The 19,358-nt window shown below is 36.0% G+C and overlaps 1 protein-coding gene across 2 annotated transcripts in view; it reads left to right on the top strand.

Annotated features, from left to right (window-relative positions):
- CRH (corticotropin releasing hormone) overlaps positions 1-19,358 on the top strand; it is a 182,054-nt gene that overhangs the window by 46,101 nt on the left and 116,595 nt on the right. Inside the window, exon 2 of one of the 2 annotated variants that reach the window (XM_045861073.1) lies at positions 13,109-13,306. The exons of the other annotated variant lie outside the window; for it this stretch is intronic. The gene's annotated coding sequence lies outside the window, so the exon portion shown is untranslated. The remainder of the gene's footprint in view (positions 1-13,108; positions 13,307-19,358) is intronic. 2 annotated transcript variants of the gene reach the window in all.

Genomic DNA, 19,358 nt, shown 5'->3' with positions numbered 1-19,358 from the left:
CTAAAATATTTTGTAAATAGAGCACAAAGTTTTCTTCAACTCTGTGTGTTTGAGCTCATTGATTTTTAAAAGTTTGACTTCATCCCTAGGTAAGAAAAAGGGATACAGGGAGAGTCTTGAACAGCCAGCGGGTATTAGGAAATGGTAGCTATTTTAAAGTAATTTCAGTTCTTGCATCCAAAAACTATTTATGAGTTCTTGATTATGTTCTTGATGCTATGCTAAGAATGGAGGCAATGAAAAAGACAAGAATGACTTCCTTTCATGGCCAATCAGGAGTCAGCAGCTTTTCAGAACTGAAGTGCCAGTTCTCATGGGCAGCTGTTGGTGGTGCCCTTTCTGGAAGGCTTAAAGTGACCTAGATATCATTAGTGATACATACAAAGATACACACCCATATACCCACTCATGAATATTCACCACAACATTAAAAAAATTTAAACCAATCTAAAAGTCTTGCAGGAAGGGCATACTTAAATGTGTTCAAATAATGGAATATTATTTGGCCATTAAAGATAATATGTGGAGGTAGCTTTATTGATATGGAAATACATTAACAATATAGTTATTTTTAAAAGTTTATAGTATGATCTAAATTTTGAAAGGTTATTTATAGTAATTGATACACAGAGATATTTTCAAAAATTTTAATTTTAATTATTTTGTTTTGTTATAATGTTTAGATACATGTGGGTATTAATTTAAGCACATACACCCAAATGTTAACAGCATTAGAGGGATGGTTTTATTGTCTCCTTAGTGGTTATTTGTGTTTTCTCATTTTTCTAAATGAAAATTTTCTCATTATGTAATAATTTTTTTCATTATGAAATCAATTTTAAAAATTATTTTCCATTATTTATCTCTAGGAGGTTACATGAAAAACCAGTAATATTTGTTTCACCAAGGGAGGGAACCTGGGTGTCTAGGGCACAGATGGCAAACACAAGGCCTTGGGGCCAAATTCAGCCCTCCACCTTGTTTTATCCAGCCCAGCACCTTGTTTCTACCCAGCAGCAGCGCCAAGCTCCTTGCCCCTAGTTTATACAGTCCTAAAATTACATTTGATTCTTTGAAGGCAATCTTGAGGCTGATGTGGTCCCTGGTGAAAATGATTTTGACATCCCTGGTCTAGGGAACAGGGTTGTAAGGAGGAGCTTTCACCATACACTGTCTGTACTTTTGAATTTTAAAATATAAGAATATAACGCCTATTGGAAAACAATTTTTTAAAATTTATACTTCATGGTCTGAGAGATGGCAGTGGGCAGCTTGACTGGACTCTTGACATAGGTAAATGAGTTTTCTCAGATGAGTGGCAGCTCCTGCAGGTGGGAGATGGTGGCTGGGACCTCGGCAGCATACTTGGGGAGGCCATCTGTGCTCCTTGTAGGAAGAGAGACCAGGCAAACAGAGCAAATTCTTTGAGTAAAACAATGTTGCTGACTGTGCTAGCCTCTTCCTTCTCTCTGAAGAATCATTTAGAAGTTGGGTATCTCTGAGACCCCAAGATATTTATCTAATTAATTATTATTTTTAAAGATAAAAAAGTACATATTCATTATAGAAAATTTGTAAAGTGAAGACAATGAAAGAAGTTATTTATAATCCAATTCCAAAAATACTCATTATTTACATTTTAATGGTAGTCCTCAATTATGTATAAACTTCGTGTATGTGTATGTGTGTGTGTGTGCATATAATAGATTATACAATGCATATGACTTTGTAACCTGCCTTGAACATATTTGAATGTTGATGGAAATGATCCAGTGAGGGTTGGATAGGGAATAATCACAAAAAATGTTCCAAGATTTCTTCTTTCAGTATTGCTTCTGAAAAATATATAAATTAGGATAGAGAATTGTGGTCATTGAACAAATCCATTCATTTATTTACGTATGTATAACCCAGTATTCCTCCATCCTGACTAGCCAGTGACCATGGTCTAAAGTCTCATTTACCTGATGACACTGAGTCCCCAACAACTAGATTGGCAGGACAATAGACTTTGTGACCCTGGGATCCCTTAAGATTGATTCCTCCCCTCTGGTTTGCTTGTTTGTTTTGTTGATTAACTAGTCTTCCTACAACCCATTTTCTACACAGCAGACAGTGAGACCTCTGACAAATCTAAATCCAGTATGTTCTTCCTCTGCATAAAGTCCATGAATGATTTCTTTACACATTTAGAAGGATACTCTATTTCTTATGGTGGCCCCAAAGGACCCATGTGGGCTAGGCCTGTCCACATCCCTGACCTTGCCTCATCTACTTTGCCCCTTTAGCCACTCTGGCTTTTTCCTATTCCTTGTAGACTCATATTTTTTTTTGCTGCAAAGGAAGTTTTACCAGGGAAGAGACCATGAATGTCTCTTTATTGATGACTCCTTAGCTTCCATTCCAGCTTCTTAAGCATTATAGGTCCTCCATATATATTTTGCACTGCACTGAACTGTTAGGAGACTCTGTAGCCTATAGTGCTCTGTCCCACTTTATACCTTTAGGCTTGTAACTTTAGGGCTTAAATGTTCTTCCCTCCCACTCCAAGGTTTAAAGCCTACTCATCCTCACATGCCACCTTCTCTGTGAAACTTTCTCAGATCCTATCAGCTAGTACTCAGCAATTCTTTGTCTTTACCTCTCCTATGGTGGCTCTTTTTCTGTGTGGATTGTGTTACACTCTCTCTTGGCATTATAGTAGTTATTTATGTGCATGTTTTATTTCTACTGATAGACAACAAACCTTTTCAGGATAAGTCCTGGGGCTGAATCATCTTTGTTTTCTCACAGTACTTAACAAAATGCCTGGTAGGCATTTGATAAATATATATGAATAAATAAGTGAATGAGTAAATGAGTCTTCAGGTCTGCTGATCTGAACCAGCTGAATAACTGCTAGGTGTCTCCTTGACTCTCTAATTCAGGGCAGGACTGATACCATTTGGGTGTTATGGAGAGGAATAACCAGATAGAAAAAAAGAGGGCAGGTTTGTTTTACTCTTCACAGATGAAAAATAGAGTGGTGTGAAAGTAGTGAATGGTTAGGCTTAGAATGGAGATGCAATCTGTACAATGATTGTCTAAAGGTCTTAGGAAAAATTTCCAATCCCTTAGCTAGCTAATATAAATTGGAATAAGTAGCACTCTGAGCCATGTAGTTGTGTTATTTGGCACAAAGAGAACAAAAAGGTATTATGTCAAATGTCTTAGAGTCAAAAAGATCAATAATAAATTGAGACCATGGTCTTTTCCAATTTTTTTACTTTGGGCATATACCATGATAGGCTGATGTCAGAATTATCCATTTTGGAGTCTTGTGATCCTGTCTGCTGCTAGGCTGCCGGTGTGCTTGGAGCAAAGGCAATTAATTCAGTGGCTCTGTGGCTCACTTCCAGCACACTGTACTGAAGAAGTTAGGCATAGCAGTGAGAAAGAACTGAAGATTAAGGATGAGGAAGCAAAAGGAACTGCTGCCACATCCCTGGGTGAAATTATCCCTGTGCCAAAGAGATATTAATCACTCTCAACCATCAATGGGAGCAACTCAACCATAGCCTCTTCTACAACTGCTTTGAAGTAGAATTAAAGACTATTCAGCTTTAAAGCTTGGAACCAAGTAATGTGGGTTTAAATTCTGTGAATGTAGTGACATATTTTTAAGGAACCCTTATGTGTGTTGTCCAATACCCATTATGGCAGTCTCCTGAAGAACTAATACTTAATTCCCTTATTGCAATGAAGGCAAAAAGTGGCAAATTTAGGAAATGCAGACTAAAATGCATTCACACTATTTTGACCAGGTGAATAAAAATCAATAGGACTTTAGAATTTAAAAAGCTAACCATTTGAAGGCAGTTATTATTTTTTGCATCACTCTTAAAAGTGACTTTTCATATAGATTGTTATAAATCATATAATGTTTTCTAAAGGGAACAATGTTGTACCTTGGGGTTTCATAATAATTTCATAAAAGCAATGTTAATAATAAATTTGAATCCTCTATATTAATTGCATATGGAAAAATCATGGTTCAGATTAGAGCACCTGGAGTGATCAAGTAGGGTTATATATTTTAAAATACTTTATAAAATATAAAATATTACATAAATTCAAGCTATTATTAAACATGGAAGTAAGGGTATATTAACATTCAAGAGGTTGTTTCAGAAAGCCTACACAAAATAGAGTTGTATATAATAAACATTTGACCTACCATTAATATGCTACTTAGAATAAACAATATTAAATATCTATTTAGTGACAATTTTTCTTAGTTTCCTAAAAATTCTAAGCTTGTTTTTCTTTAAAAAGGGGGTGATTTGAATTAGGCCAGTTATTTCAAAATATTGAAATTGCTGTTTCCTTTTTTCTTAATATATTTATGAAAGTTGATAATTTAATTCAATTAGGGCTATAGTTCAAGTAGCAAATTCACTTAATACTGCTTGTTGTCTTTTCAAATGTGCAGGTGTTTCCCAGACTAGGGTATTGACAGAACATTAATTAGTGAATTCATTCATTCAGTATTTTATTGAAGTATTTTATTGAACATCTGATATATACCAGACACTACAGGTAATGGGATACAAGTGCAAGCAACATGGACAAGGAGCCTGCCTTAACAGAGCTTATGTGTCAAGAAAAAAAAAAAATAAGATGATGAGATAGAGAGTGGCTGGGTTGGAGGGAGATGTGTATTTGGGAACCACCCATATTGAGTGACCAGAAAGACTACCTGAGGGGTGATATTTGCTCCATAATTTGAATGACAAAAGTCCATCATATGACAATGATTTGGAGTAGAAGGCTTTAGGAAAGGAACAACAGCATGTACAAAGGTACTAGGACAGGGATCAGCCTTGAGAGAGAAAATATGGGATGCCCAGCTAAATTTGAATTTCAGTTAAACAATGAATTTTTTTTAGTATAACTATGTCTTCAATATTTTATGGGTTGTACTTATATAAAAATTACTCATTTTCATCTTGAAATTAATATTTAACTGGGCATCCTGTATTTGTATTTCCTAAATCTGACAACACTAGCCTGAAGCATTCAAGCACCAGAAAGGAAACCAATTTTGATGTAAAACAATAAATAAGTGGAGGACGGGTGATAAGTTTGGAGGTATTGATAAGGGCTGCATTATTTAGGGCTTTATCAGCTAAAGTAAAGAGTTTTTAAATTTATTTTTAGTGGAATGAGGAGCCCCTGGAGAATTTTAAGCAGGGGAGTAATGCAGTTTGGTCTACATTTTTATAGCACTACTTTTGCTCCTGTGTGAGCAAATTGTGGGGAGCCAGAGTGGACTCAGTCAGACAGGTAGGTGATTGTTACAGAAACCTGGCAGAGGGATGATGGGGACCTGAACTGAGATGGTAGTAATGGAGGCAGAGATAAGTGTGTGGATTTGGGAAAGATGTAAAGCTATCAGAATTTTCGGAAAGAAATGGGTATGAGAGGTGAGGGAAAGACAAGAATTGAGAATGACTGAGCAACTTGGTGGAAGTGGTTGACACTTAAAGATTTGGGAAGAATCATTTGTGGGAGAAAACAGGTTTGTGGGAAGGAAAAATCAATATTCTGTTTTGAACCTGTTAAGTTTTAGGTGGTTATTACACATCTAAGTAAAGATATCAAAAGGCAGTTATATAAATGAACCTGCTCCACAGGGGGTTTGTTAGGGTCAAGATATAAATTTGGGAGTTTTCAGTGTATATATAATTTTAAAAGTCATGGGACTGGATAAGATGGTTAATTCTTGTTGTTGGTGGTAGTTATGTTCTATAAAGCTGCTGTAACATTGAATTAGCAAATCTTGAACTATTATTCCTTAGGGGGAATACAGTTAGGTTCCTTTGAGCAATCAATACATAATCTTGTTTTGTATATATTTCTGTTTATAGACACCCTTTTTAATGTATATTTTTGATTCATTTACATCGAACTTACTGCCAACAGCCATATAACTCATTCTTGACTGGAGCTTATCTAACACACATATATTCTCCCTAAGGCATATCATAGCCTTCATGTGCTTAGCAACATTACCCGGCACTGCATTTGGCGATCATTTTAAACAGTGAAATCACCAAGAAAAAGCATAAAAATGCAAAAACATGTGGTTCTAAGTAGACTCTAAAAAGGACACTTGTTTACAGTATGCAAGCTGGAACAGAAGGAAGAGTGCCGCTTCAACTGGCAATGCATGTGCATCAGGGGACTCAAAACTTTGCCATTCTATGCATGTCCAAAAATGGTGATGTAAGTCTTACTGAATATTTATTTTGGGGTTACAAGTCGTTTTAGTGAGTAGGCTAATTTTCAAATACGGAACCATGAATAATCAGAAGCTTTGCCTGCTTGTTTGTTACGTCTTTGAGAAATTTTCTCTTAACTTTCTCTTCACAGAGAGTTTATTTTCCCATTAATTTCTTTGAAAGCCTAGAGAAAGTATTTGCCTGAAATCTTCACTTTACTGACTAAAACAAACATAACTGTTGAATGGGAAATAAGACACTGCTGAGGGAAAAAGGTGAAGGACATATAGAACAGTCTTAGAGAAAATTTTACAAAAAAAGAAAAATAAACCCAAAGAAATATCATAGAGAGAAGAAAATAGCTATGGAAGACAGAAACAGTGACCCAACAGAAGCATAACATAATTTACTTGAATAAATAAGTAGAACAAATGGAGAAAGAAAAAAATATTAAAAGTTACAATAACAGAAAAACTTCCTGAAATTAAGAAAATGTCAGAAATACAGAAAAAATGAATATGTAATGGTTAACACTGATAATATCCTGGTGCAGTTATTAATTTTCAAGGTCAAGAAAAGTCTCCCTTAGCCAGAGTTCAAAGGTGAGAGTTTTCTACCCAGCCAAGTTATTTTCACAAGTAGGTATAACAGAAGACATTTTGAGTATACATTGTCTTAGGGTATTAATGTGCCCTGCTTGAAAAATAAATTGGTAATAAAATATGGACAATTAAATGATACACAATTTTTAAAAACTAAGAATGGGAAAGCCATGATATAAACTGACTAGTGGTGAGGATTTAACATATTTTTAAAAGCTACTAAGGCTTTAAAAGGTAATTCTTTTGAAGAGACATGAAGGTAGCAATTGTAATTTGACTTTTAAAAGGGAATTAGACACTGCTTGTAGACATTTGAGCAAATGGTAGATGAGATTACTAATTTCAGATAGTATGTTAGTTTACACTTATGATAACACATTCACAAGAGTTGTTAAATATATGGGTAGATAAAAGGATGGTCACACAGTACATCGTGTATTTTAATTACTGATCTAGTAACAATTCTAGTTCTATTCTGAACTTTATAAACTAGATTTTTGGATTTTGAATATTTTTAAAGAAAATATAAATCCAAAGAATGAGAAATAAAGGTTAATGAAAATTTCCATTTGCCAAAATATCGTAGATGAATGATTTCAAACCTATCTTTAATGCTGAAGCTGACTCTTAGAAGTGCAGGCTGGAATCAGGTATGCTTTCATAGCTGTTTTCTCAGTCTTTTCCCCACCCCATAGTGGCACAAGCCCCACTAAAGTTTATACACATACCCATGTGGATATACTTTCTGAGAACTATAAATATACCCCTTTCTCCACTCCTCAAGATAGCTTCTCACAGTGAAGTGAGTACATCAATTAGGGTGCTGTTAGCTGCAAGTAACTCTTAAAATTGTTCAAATAATAAGAGTATGTATTATTTCACAAAATTAAATGCAGAGTTAGAATGGACCAGAATTGGTTAGTTTAGCAAGTGAACAACATCCAAACTCCTCCATCTTTGGTGTGTTTGCTTTTGTTTTCAGGTTTATCCCCTCAAGGCTACATGATAGCTATGGCAGCTTCAAGCTTTACATCCTCATGTAGCTCTGCCTAAAGTATAGAACACAGGACAATCCTTTCTTGTTTCTCTTTCAGAATCAAGAAGAATCTGCTGGAACCTCCCTGAAAAAACTTACATGTCCCATTGGCCTGATTTCTGTCATGGGCCAATTCCTAAACCAAACATTTGTTGCAAGGGAAATGACAGAAGGTCTCACCACCTCTGAAGCTAGAGCCCTGTTTCCAGGCAGGAAGGGACAGGCAACCCATAGTGTCTGTTCGAGTGAAAGTGGCATGATAGGAGTAACTTTCAATTGGCTATAACATTTGTATAAATACATGAAAAAATATTCTTTGCACACCAGTAATAGCTGTTATAGGTGAGATCAACTGATGAATGCTGAAATGAGTGAGCAATACAATACTTTCATGAAAAAAAACAGGATATTTGCATAGCCTGAAAATATTTTTCCAAAAATATTTATTAATTGCTATAGTGTTTTTTACATATGTCCACAAATGCTTCTGCCAGGAGATGGAACTTAATTCTCCTCCCCTTGATTGTGAGCTTGATTTAGAAACTTCATTTAAGGACTCCAATATGGGAAGGGAAAAATAGTAACTTTACATTGAAGAAACCTGGCAGATACTATCTGATCCAAATGATCAAGGTTAACATCACTAGTAATAAGTCATACTGAAATCATGTACCCCTGATATTATGTGATGAAAAAGACGTATCATTTCTGTGGTACTCTTCCTCTCAATATATAACCTCAGTCTAATCCTGAAAGAACATCAGACAAACCCAAATTGGGGAAGGTCTACAAAATACCTGATCTGTATTCTTCAAAAGTGTCAAGATCATGAAAAAGAAATGAGGAAAGACTGAGTAAATGTCATAAGTTGGAGAAGTTCAAGAAGATATGAAAGCTAAATGTGACATAGTATACTGGATTGGAATCTAGAAGAGAAAAAGGACATTAATGGAAAAACCAGTGAAATCCAAATAATCCTGTATCTTAGTTAATAGTATTGTACCAATGTTAATTTCTTAGTGTGTAAATGTACCATGATTATGCAAGATGTTAGCGTTAGGGAAAACTGGGTGAAGGGCATACAGGAACTCCCTATACTTCTTTGTAAGTCTTCTGTAAATCCAAAAAGATGTCAACATAAATAGTTTTAAAACAATGTAGTTTTCAGAAAAAAAGGTTTCTTTATTATCAGGACTAATTACCTTGAACACATAACAGATGATAGTACTCCAACATCTCATGGCACTTCATTTGGTTGAAAGCAACTGCCCCCATTCTTTTGTTCATTTAAAACTTAATAGGCATGTACTATTGTAACAGGCATGAAGCCAGGGAGGAGTAACAAAGCTGAACTAAAAGGATACTGCCTTTGTCCTCTATCTCACATTCCATTTACCCTAACTGGAAAGCAAAGTTTTTTTTTCCTACCCAACACAATAGTGCTTTGAAGACAATCTTGAACTTTGAGAGTTTTGAAATGGGATACATTTTATATGCATTTTTTAAATTAAAAAAATTGCCTCCACCTGGTTGGTGTGGCTCGGTGGATTGAGTGCCAGCCTGCAAACCAAAGGGTCCCTGATTGGATTCCCAGTCAGGGTACATGACTGGGTTGTGGGCCAGGTCCCCAGGTAGGGGACGCAAGAGAGGCAGCCACACATTTATATTTCTCTCTCTTTCTCCTTCTCTAAAGATAAATAAATAAAATCTGTAAAAAATTGCTTCTAATTTTATAAAATATAGGAAATTTATGTTATTTATTTTTGAATCCTATTAGGGCAGGTTAGTAAGAAACTAGGGAATTTCCTGCAATTAACTGAATTAAGGATGATCTCAGAATAAATGAAAAGGACATGGATAGCTTTCCTAAGACAATGATACAGCTATAGTAGGATGTGTGGAAGGTTGTAACAAAACTGCTGGGTGAATTTTAATTAAAAATTTATTTAATACCATGTTAGTTCTTCATAAAAAACAGAATAACAAAAATCTGTGTTGGGGTTTCATTTTAGTTCAGGATATTTAAGGAAATTTTAGCAGTCCCATACACAAAACAAGAAATGAAGTCGCTGAAGACATGTTTATTTCAGTAAATTAATTGTAGTCAAGATTCATTGTATAAGATTTGGAAAATATTTTCTGGAGCTAAATGAAATAGAAAAGTTTAGTTTTAGTCAGTCTTGAGGAACATTGCTCAGTCAGTGAGATATGTGATTTTTGTGTTTACTTTAATTCTCTTCATCATTGCATTTTCCCCTCCAAAGTGAACTTTTCATGGCTTTTACTTGACCCCATCTATTCTTTCTGTTGGTGGTATCATCCTCATATTTTTATTGTGATTTTTACAAATAGTGAAATGGATGCACCTTAGATACATAAATCAATGAGTTTTGACAAATGCAGATACTTATATATAATAACTGCCATCCCAACCAAAATAAAGAACATTTTTGTCATGCCAGAAGATTCTTTCATACACCCCGCAAATTAATACCCAACCTCCATGCACAGTGTTATGATTTCTACTGTAGATTATTTTGTCTGTGTTTGAACTTTGTATACATGCAATCATTCATTATGTATTTCTGTGTGTTTGGTTCCTTTTGCTCAACATATTTTTGAGTTCATTCAATTACTATGTATATCAGTAGTTCATACTTTTAAATTGCTAACTAGAATTCTATCTCTTGAGTAGTATCCACTCATCTGTTGATGGGCATTTGTATTGTTTGCAGTTTATTGCCTATTATGAATAACATTGCTATAAACATTTTCGTACTCATCTTTTTGAGGAGATACACTTCTGTTTTTGGGGTTTTTTTTTTGAGTAAATATCTAGGAGTGGAATTGCTAAGTCAAATGGTAGGTGTATGTTTAACTTCTTTTTTCATCCTCAGCTGATGACATGCTTATTGATTTTAGAAAGAGGGGAAAGTCAGGGAAGAGAGATAGAGAAACATAGATATGAAAGAGGAACATTGATTGGTTGCCTCTGGCATACACCCTGACTGGGGATTGAACCTTCAGTCTTGGCATGTGCCTTGACAGGGAATCAAACCCATGACACTTCAGTTTATGGAACAACACTCTAAGCAACTGAGCCACACCAGCCAGGGAAAACTTGATACAACTATTTTCCAAAATGTTTGCATCACTTTACAATTCTACCAGCAATATGGAGTATATCAATTGTTCCATATACTTGTCAATATTTGCCACTGTTAATATTTGACACTTTAATTTTAGCCATTCTAGTGGATATGAAATGGTAACTCATTGTGGTTTAATTTGCATTTCCCTAATACCTAAAAAGATGAGAACATTTTTTTCATGACTTATTAACCATTTGTATACACTGTGTTTCTTTGTGTTTATTCAAGTTTCTTGCCTTTAAAAAATAATTCCTTTGTCTTTTGTTATTAATTTATAAGTAGCTTTAAGATATTCTGGCTATTAGTCCTTTGTTGGGTAAATATTTGTGTCTGTAAATATTATTCCTTTGTGTTATAAATGTTCCAAGTGCTTTCATTATTCTCTGGGAATTTCTGGATTCTAGGATATATATATATATTTAATTTGACCCAGTAATTCCAGATTGCTCTCCAGAATGGCAGTAGTCTCTGTACTCCTACTAGGAGTACATATTGCTACGAACTGTTGCATTATTCAGTTTTCAACCTGCTACCAACCTACAAGAGTAAGTTAAGAACTCATTGTTTTATTTTTAATTTTTCTGATTTCCAATGAACTGGCTATCTCTTATAAACCCATTAACTTTTTCAGTTTTTTCTTTTGTAAAGTGCCAATTCATACCCTCTGTGCATTTTTCCTATTGGCTGTGTTTTCTTTCTCATTTATTTGTAGGAGTTATTGTCTGTTCTATACAGGGTGAGGAAAAAATAGGTTTATAGTTGTGTTCATATGGAAAATAATAGAATAATTAATAAAAAATAATACAAGAATAAACTGTTTTGTGTACTCACAACTGTAAACCTACTTTTGCCCCACCCTGTATATTAATTACTGTTAATTTAAGAAATTGAAAATAACTTATTTGTAATTTGTCAATGTTATCTATGTTATCTCCTGTTGAAAAATAATGATTTGAGCTCTGGCTGGTATGGCTCAGGGCACTTACCTTGGATTCAGGCCAGGTCCCCAGTAGGGGGCGTGCAAGAGGCAACCACACGTTGATGTTCTCTCCCTCCCTTCCCCTGTCTCTACAAATAAATAAATAAAATCTTAAAAAAAAGAAAAATAATAATTACTTTGAATAGTAAAATAATAAAAGCTATAATTTATTTTGTTAGATCACAATGGTGTTTTCTTATGTTTTATAATATTAACTTAATATTTTATATCTCGTATTTTGATTCATGATTCATTTGGAGGAGTCTCTCTTTGACTAAGGAGTTAGGTAGGAATCTACTTTTATTTTTCTTCACATAATTAGCTATTTTCTTAAATAGGGGGCTATAAAATCTGTCCTTTCTCAGTGATTTGTGGTGCTGGCTTTATTGTATGTTAGGTTCCTGACTCTGAGTTTCATATTTTGTTCCATTGACTTTATGTTTTTCTTGTGCCAGAACCAACATATTTTACTGATATGGCTTTGTAAAAAGTCTTACTATATGGTAAGCTCTCCTATTTATCCTTCTGTGTTTAGGTTGACTTATCTATTTTTGGCCTTCAAAATTTTCATATAAACTTGGAGTAAATTTAAAAAGTTCCTCAACAACAACAACAAAAATCCAACCAGAATTTTCATTAGAATTGCATTAAATTTGTATGTTTCCTTGGCTATCAATTATATCTTCATAATTTTAAGTTGTCATATTCAAGTATTGTGTAGTGACTTTCCATTGATGTAGTAGATCTTCTATTTTTTTTCTATTAGAAATTTAAAGTTTTCTCCATAGGTTTTTTATATATCCTTGTAGTAAAGTACTAGATACTTTAGAGTTTTATTGCTCTGCTAAATGGTTTCTTATCTTTTATTGTATTTTCTAGTTGGTTCTTGCTGATGTGAGAAATACTATTAGTTTTTATTGATAATTTTATTTTTGTAGTATTCTTCATTTATTTCTAATACATTTACTGACTGTTGATACACTTGCATTTTCTAGATGAATGATATATCATGCGCAAATAAAATTTTTTTTCTTCCTTTGTTATCCTCATACCTCTTTTTTTATCTTTCCTTTTAGAGTTAACCACAACCTCTAGAATCACTTTATTGTGAGAGGGAAGATGGCGGCTTTACTCTAGGCAGCGTTTTTCTCGGCTTCTGTGAAGAGGGGGGAAACTCGCGGATCGGTGGAGAGGCAGAGCAAGTGGGCTGGGTTGCCGAATCACTTTTGAAAGCAGGACATCAGAAATTATTGCACTCACTGGAAAACCAGATGGTAAGGAGTCTGATACAGGACAAAAGGGGCCCAGGGATCAGCACGGAGTCTGGGGGTGCGCAGACCCCAGGCCCACCTGGTGCTCCGGGCTCTGCCCCAGGGCTCCCAGGAGAGGGAAGCCGCTGCTCCCTCCCTCCCCCGAATACGGGGGTGAGCAACTCCAGGGGAGAACGGGTTGCTAGAAGGAACAGATTGGCCAGTTAGACTGGGAAAAAATCGCCCACAACTATGAACACCCGCCCAGAGACCGAGGAGAAGTGAGAGCCTCTAGCCGACAGGACCAGGGGCATCTCTAGCCCGGTGGAAGTGCAGATGGATGGAGAGCACGAGCCGGCCGCGCTCAGCTCGCGCCCCATAGGGAGGCCGGAATCACGCGCTGCAATCCTGGAATCTCGCGCTGCGATCCTGGGAGGGACGTGGTGCTGGGTGCATTCCTGCAGTGGTGGCTCAGAGATTTCCAGCCAGCCCAACTGGGGGAGCTGGGAAAGGCGCCAACATCCAGTCAGAGTGCGGTTCAGCGGGAACACGGAGCTGGAAAGGGCTGGGCTCGCACATCATCGTGGGGAAGACTGACTCTCGCGCGCCAGTGTGTGCCGGTGCACCCAGGGTACCTGACAGACTTGCTGAGATCTGGTTGTGTGAGAGAGAAGCATTTCAAAGGCCCCTCAGCCAGCTGAAGCTAGCAAGATCAGAAAAACTGGTCTGGCCAGTTAGAAACCAACAAGAGGTTTTTTTTTTGTTTGTTTGGTTGTTGTTTTTTTTTTATTTTGTTTGGTTTTGTTTGGTTTCTCTGGCTGTTGTTGGTTTATTGATTTTATCTTGTGTTTTATGTGACTTTTTTTTTCAATTCTTATTATTTTTATCTCGCAATCCCTTATGTTTCTCTTCCTTTCAACCTAATATTATTCTTTCCACTCCAAATTTATCTCTTCTGCACTACATCTTCTGCTTTTCTTTCTTTTTTTTTAATCTTGCAAGTTACTGTAAATTTGTATTATCTTTTTCTCACTTTTCTGACATTTTTTATTTTAATAATATTTTGGTATTCTTTTTCTTTCTGTATAATCTTCTTTGCTTGGCTGGTTATACTGTCATTTGATAGGTTCCCCCTGGTATCTCAGTCACAAGGTGTTGATAAGTTACTATCCTTCATCTGTGTTCCATTAATACACCTCTCAAGGTTCTATACTCTTTATTCTTGTTATCTAGACCTCATCTATTCTGCCACAAGACTGTCACTTTACTATTACTGCTAGTAAGACCTAGTCTATACAATTGTAAATGCTTCTCAATACCCCCTACCTGATCTCAGCCCACTTTGCAATTTTCTGAACTATACTATTGTGGGGGTTGTCTCTATTCTTTTACTCACTACTCCTATATACTAATCTTTAGTCCAACCCTACCTTAGAAGCTGACCTCCCACAGCCTCACAGCTTTCTAGATCTAACTAACAATCCTCTCGGCCCCAATAAGAGTCTTACCTTCTTTCCATCCTTTCTAAAATGTGGATAGTGGGGTGGAGGATCATGATTAACACTATAAGGAGCCAAAGGATAACCCATCTCTTCTCTACTGGCTGCTAAAGTAAATATCATAGAATACTGTCTTGCTGTTTTAAACCATTTTGCCTTACTCCTCCAACTGATCCCAAAAAAGAGTAGGAGGAAGCTGTGAACACCAGGATACACGAAGGAGATTGCACCACTGAAACACACAAATATTCTACCACAGAAGTTCACACCATAATTACAGGGAATCAGAACAGTTCAAATTAACAAACAAGAAGAAAAAAGAAGAAACCCACGAACAATGAGAAAACAAAGAAACAACCCCCAACTGAAGGGAAACGAGGAAGCCTCAGGAAAAATGCTAAATGAAATAGAGGCAACTCAACTGTCAGATAGTGAGTTCAAAACAATGATTACCAGGAAGTTCAATGAACTCACAATGAGCTTTCAGAAATTAGAGGGAAACTACATCAATCTCACTGCAAACTATATAAACATGAAAAAGGAAATAGAAACTCTCAACAAAGGTCAAGAGGAAATGAATGCAATTCAGAATACAATTTCTGAACTGAAGAACACAGTAGAAGGAATGAAAAGCAGGATTGATGAAGCAGAAGATCGGATTAGCGAGCTGGAGGACAAAGTAGAAAACAGCATCCAGAAAGAGCAAGAAAAGGAAAAGAGGCTCAGAAAGAATGAGGAGGGATTAAGAGAAATGCAAGACAATATGAAACGTAATAATATCCGTATAATAGGGATACCAGAAGGTGAAGAAGAAGAGCAAGGGATCGAAAACCTAGTTGAACAAGTAATGAAGGAGAACGTCCCTAATTTGACGAGAGAAAAAGTCACACAAATCCAGGAAACACAGAGAGTCCCAATCAAGAGGAACCCAAAGAGACCCACCGCAAGGCACATCATAATTAAAATGACAAAATTTCAAGACAAAGAGAGAATCTTAAAGGCAGCAAGGGAGAAAAAGGAAGTAACATACAAGGGAGCCCCAATAAGGCTAACAGCTGACTTCTCAATGGAAACACTCCAAGCCAGAAGAGAAAGGCAAGAAATACTCCAGGTAATGAGAACCAGAGGTCTGCAACCAAGGCTACTATATCCAGCAAGGCTCTCGATCAAGATAGAAGGCCAAATAAGAAGCTTCCCAGAAAAAAGAAGTCTAAAAGAATACACCTCGACCAAACCAGCTCTGCAAGAGATTCTAAAAGGACTGCTTTAAAGAGAGAAGAAAGAGAGAGAGAGAGAGAGAGAGGAACACGCGTACATAAAAGACAATGAATAAGTACCTATCAATAATAACCTTAAACGTAAATGGATTAAATGCTCCAATCAAAAGACATAGAATAGCTGATTGGATAAGAAAAAATGACCCACATATCTGCTGTTTACAAGAGACCCACCTCAGGATAAAAGACCTACACAGGCTGAAAGTGAAGGGCTAGAAACAAATCTTCCAAGCAAATGGACAGGAAAAAAAAAGCCGGGGTAGCAATACTCATATCAGACAAAATAGACTTCCAAAAAAGGGCCATAAAGAGAGACCCAGAAGGTCACTTCATAATACTCAAGGGAAGAATCCACCAAGAAGACATAAATATTGTAAATATATATGCACCCAACATAGGAGCACCCAAATACATAAAGAAAATCTTAGAGGACTTCAAGAAAGATATTGACAGCAACACAATTATAGTGGGGGATTTTAACACCCCACTGTCAAAAATGGACAGATCTTCCAAACAAAATATCAACAAAGATATTGTGGCATTGAATAATACCCTACATGAAATGGACTTAACTGATATATACAGAGCCCTCCATCCCAAAGAAGCTAAATACACATTCTTTTCAAGTGTACACGGAACATTTTCAAAGATAGACCACATGATAGAACACAAAACAAGCCTCAACAAATTCAAGAAAATTGAAATCATACCAAGCATTTTCTCAGACCACAAGGGACTGAAACTAGAAACCAACCCCAAAGGAAAAAATCCAAAACACTCAAAATCATGGAGATTGAATAGCATGCTATTAAATAATGAATGGGTCAATAATGAAATTAGGGAAGAAATCAAAAAGTTTCTGGAAACAAATGAAAATGAACTCACAACAACCCAAAACTTATGGGACACAGTGAAGGCAGTCCCGAGAGGGAAGTTCATAGCGATACAGGCATACCTAAAAAAGATAGAAGTATTTTAAACAAACAATCTAACCCTACATCTACAAGAACTAAAGGAACAACAACAAAGACAGCCCAGAGCAAGTAGAAGGAAAGAAATAACCAAGATTAGAGCAGAATTAAAAGACATAGAGACTAAAAGCATAATTCTAATGATCAACGAATCCAGGAGCTGGTTCCTTGAAAAGATAAACAAAATCAACAAGCCTTCAAGCAGACTCATCAAGAAAAAAAGAGAGAAGACCCAAATAAACACAATCAGAAATGAAAGAGGAGAGATTAAAACTGATACCACAGAAATACAAAGGGTTGTAAGAAATTGCTGTGAAGAACTGTATGTCAAGAAATTTGAAAACCTAGGTGAAATTGACACATTTCTAGAAAAAAATAATCTTCCAAAACTCAATGAAAAAGAAGCAGAAAGCCTGAACAAACCAATAACAGCAAAAGAAATTGAAGCAGCAATCAAAAAAACACCAAACACACAAAAGCCCTGGACCAGATGGTTTCACAGGAGAATTCTACAAAGGAAGAGCTAAGAATTCATCTCACAGGAGAATTCATTTAAGGAAGAGCTAACCCCTATCCTTCACAGACTATTCCAAAAAATCCGAAAAGATGGAAGACTCCCAAACTCTTTTTATGAGGCCAACATCATCTTAATTCCAAAACCAGATAAAGACACAACAAAGAAAGAAAACTCCAGGCCAATATCACTGATGAACATTGACGCTAAAATCCTCAACAAAATATTGGCAAACCACATCCAACAATACATTAAAAAGATCATACACCATGACCAAATGGGATTCATTCCAGGGATGCAAGGATGGTACAATATTAGCAAATCAGTAAATGTAATACATCACATAAACAAAAGCAAAGATAAAAATCACATGATCATATCAATTGATGCAGAAAAAGCATTTGATAAGGTACAGCACCCATTCATGATAAAAACACTTGGCAAAGTGGGAATAGAGGGAGCATTCCTCAACATAATAAAGGCCATATATGAGAGACCTTCAACCAACATCATTCTCAATGGGCAAAAAATTAAAACCTTTTCCATTAAGATCAGGAACAAGACAAGGCTGTCCACTTTCACCACTTCTATTCAATATAGTACTGGAAGTTTTAGCCACAGCAATCAGACAAAAAAAAAGAAATAAAAGGCATTAAAATCGGAAAGGAGGAAACAAAACTGTCACTGTTTGCAGATGACATGATAGTATACATAGAAAATCCTATAGACTCTACCAAAAAACTGCTTGACCTAATAAATGAATTTGGCAAAACAGTGGGATACAAAGTCAATATCCAGAAATCAAAGGCATTTCTGTACACCAACAATGAAACAGCAGAAGCAGAGATCAAGGAAAAAATCCCATTCGATATAGCAAAAAGAAAAATAAAATATCTAGGAATAAACCTAACCAAAGAGGTAAAAGACCTGTATTCAGAAAACTACATAACACTGAAAGAAGAAATCAAGGAAGACACAAACAAATGGAAACATATACCGTGTTCATGGGTTGGAAGAATTAATATCATCAAAATGTCCATACTACCCAAAGCAATTTAAACATTCAGTGCAATTCCTATTAAAGTACCAATGGCATATTTCACAGACATAGAGCAAACACTTCAAAAATTTGTATGGAATCATAAACGACCCCGAATAGCTGCTGCAATTTTGAGAAAGAAGAGTAAAGTAGGAGGGATCACAATACCTGGCACTAAACTATACTACAAGGCTACTGTAATCAAAACAGCCTGGTACTGGCATAAAAACAGGCACATGGACCAATGGAACAGAACAGAGAGCCCAGAAATAAGCCCAAGTCTCTATGGTCAATTAATATTTGACAAAGGAGGCAGCAACATAAAATGGAATAAAAATAGCCTCTTCAACAAATGGCGTTGGGAGAACTGGACAGCCACGTGCAAAAAAATGAAACTTGAGCACCAACTTACACCATATACAAAAATAAATTCAAGGTGGATAAAAGACTTAAATATAAAACATGACACCATTAAAGTCCTAGAGGAGAACATAGGTAGGAAAATCTCAGATATTTCACGGAGAAACTTTTTTACTGACGTGTCCCCTAGAGCAAGGTACATAAAGGAAAGAATAAACAAATGGGACCTCATCAAAATTAAAAGCTTCTGCACAGCTAAAGAAAACAGTATCAAAATTAAAAGAGAACCAACTGTATGGGAAAACATATTTGCCAATGACACCTCAGACAAGGGTTTAATCTCCAAAATATATAGAGAACTTACTCAACTGCACTCTAAGAAGACAAGGAATCCAATTAAAAAAGTGGGCAAAGGA

The sequence above is a fragment of the Phyllostomus hastatus genome, unplaced genomic scaffold (genome assembly GCF_019186645.2).
Source record: "Phyllostomus hastatus isolate PE091 unplaced genomic scaffold, TTU_PhHast_1.1 phas_scaffold_21, whole genome shotgun sequence".
In the NCBI taxonomy this organism is placed as follows: Eukaryota; Metazoa; Chordata; class Mammalia; order Chiroptera; family Phyllostomidae; genus Phyllostomus; species Phyllostomus hastatus.
The sequence above is the reverse complement of the archived record's forward strand: the minus strand, read 5'-3'. Positions and strand labels throughout refer to the sequence as shown.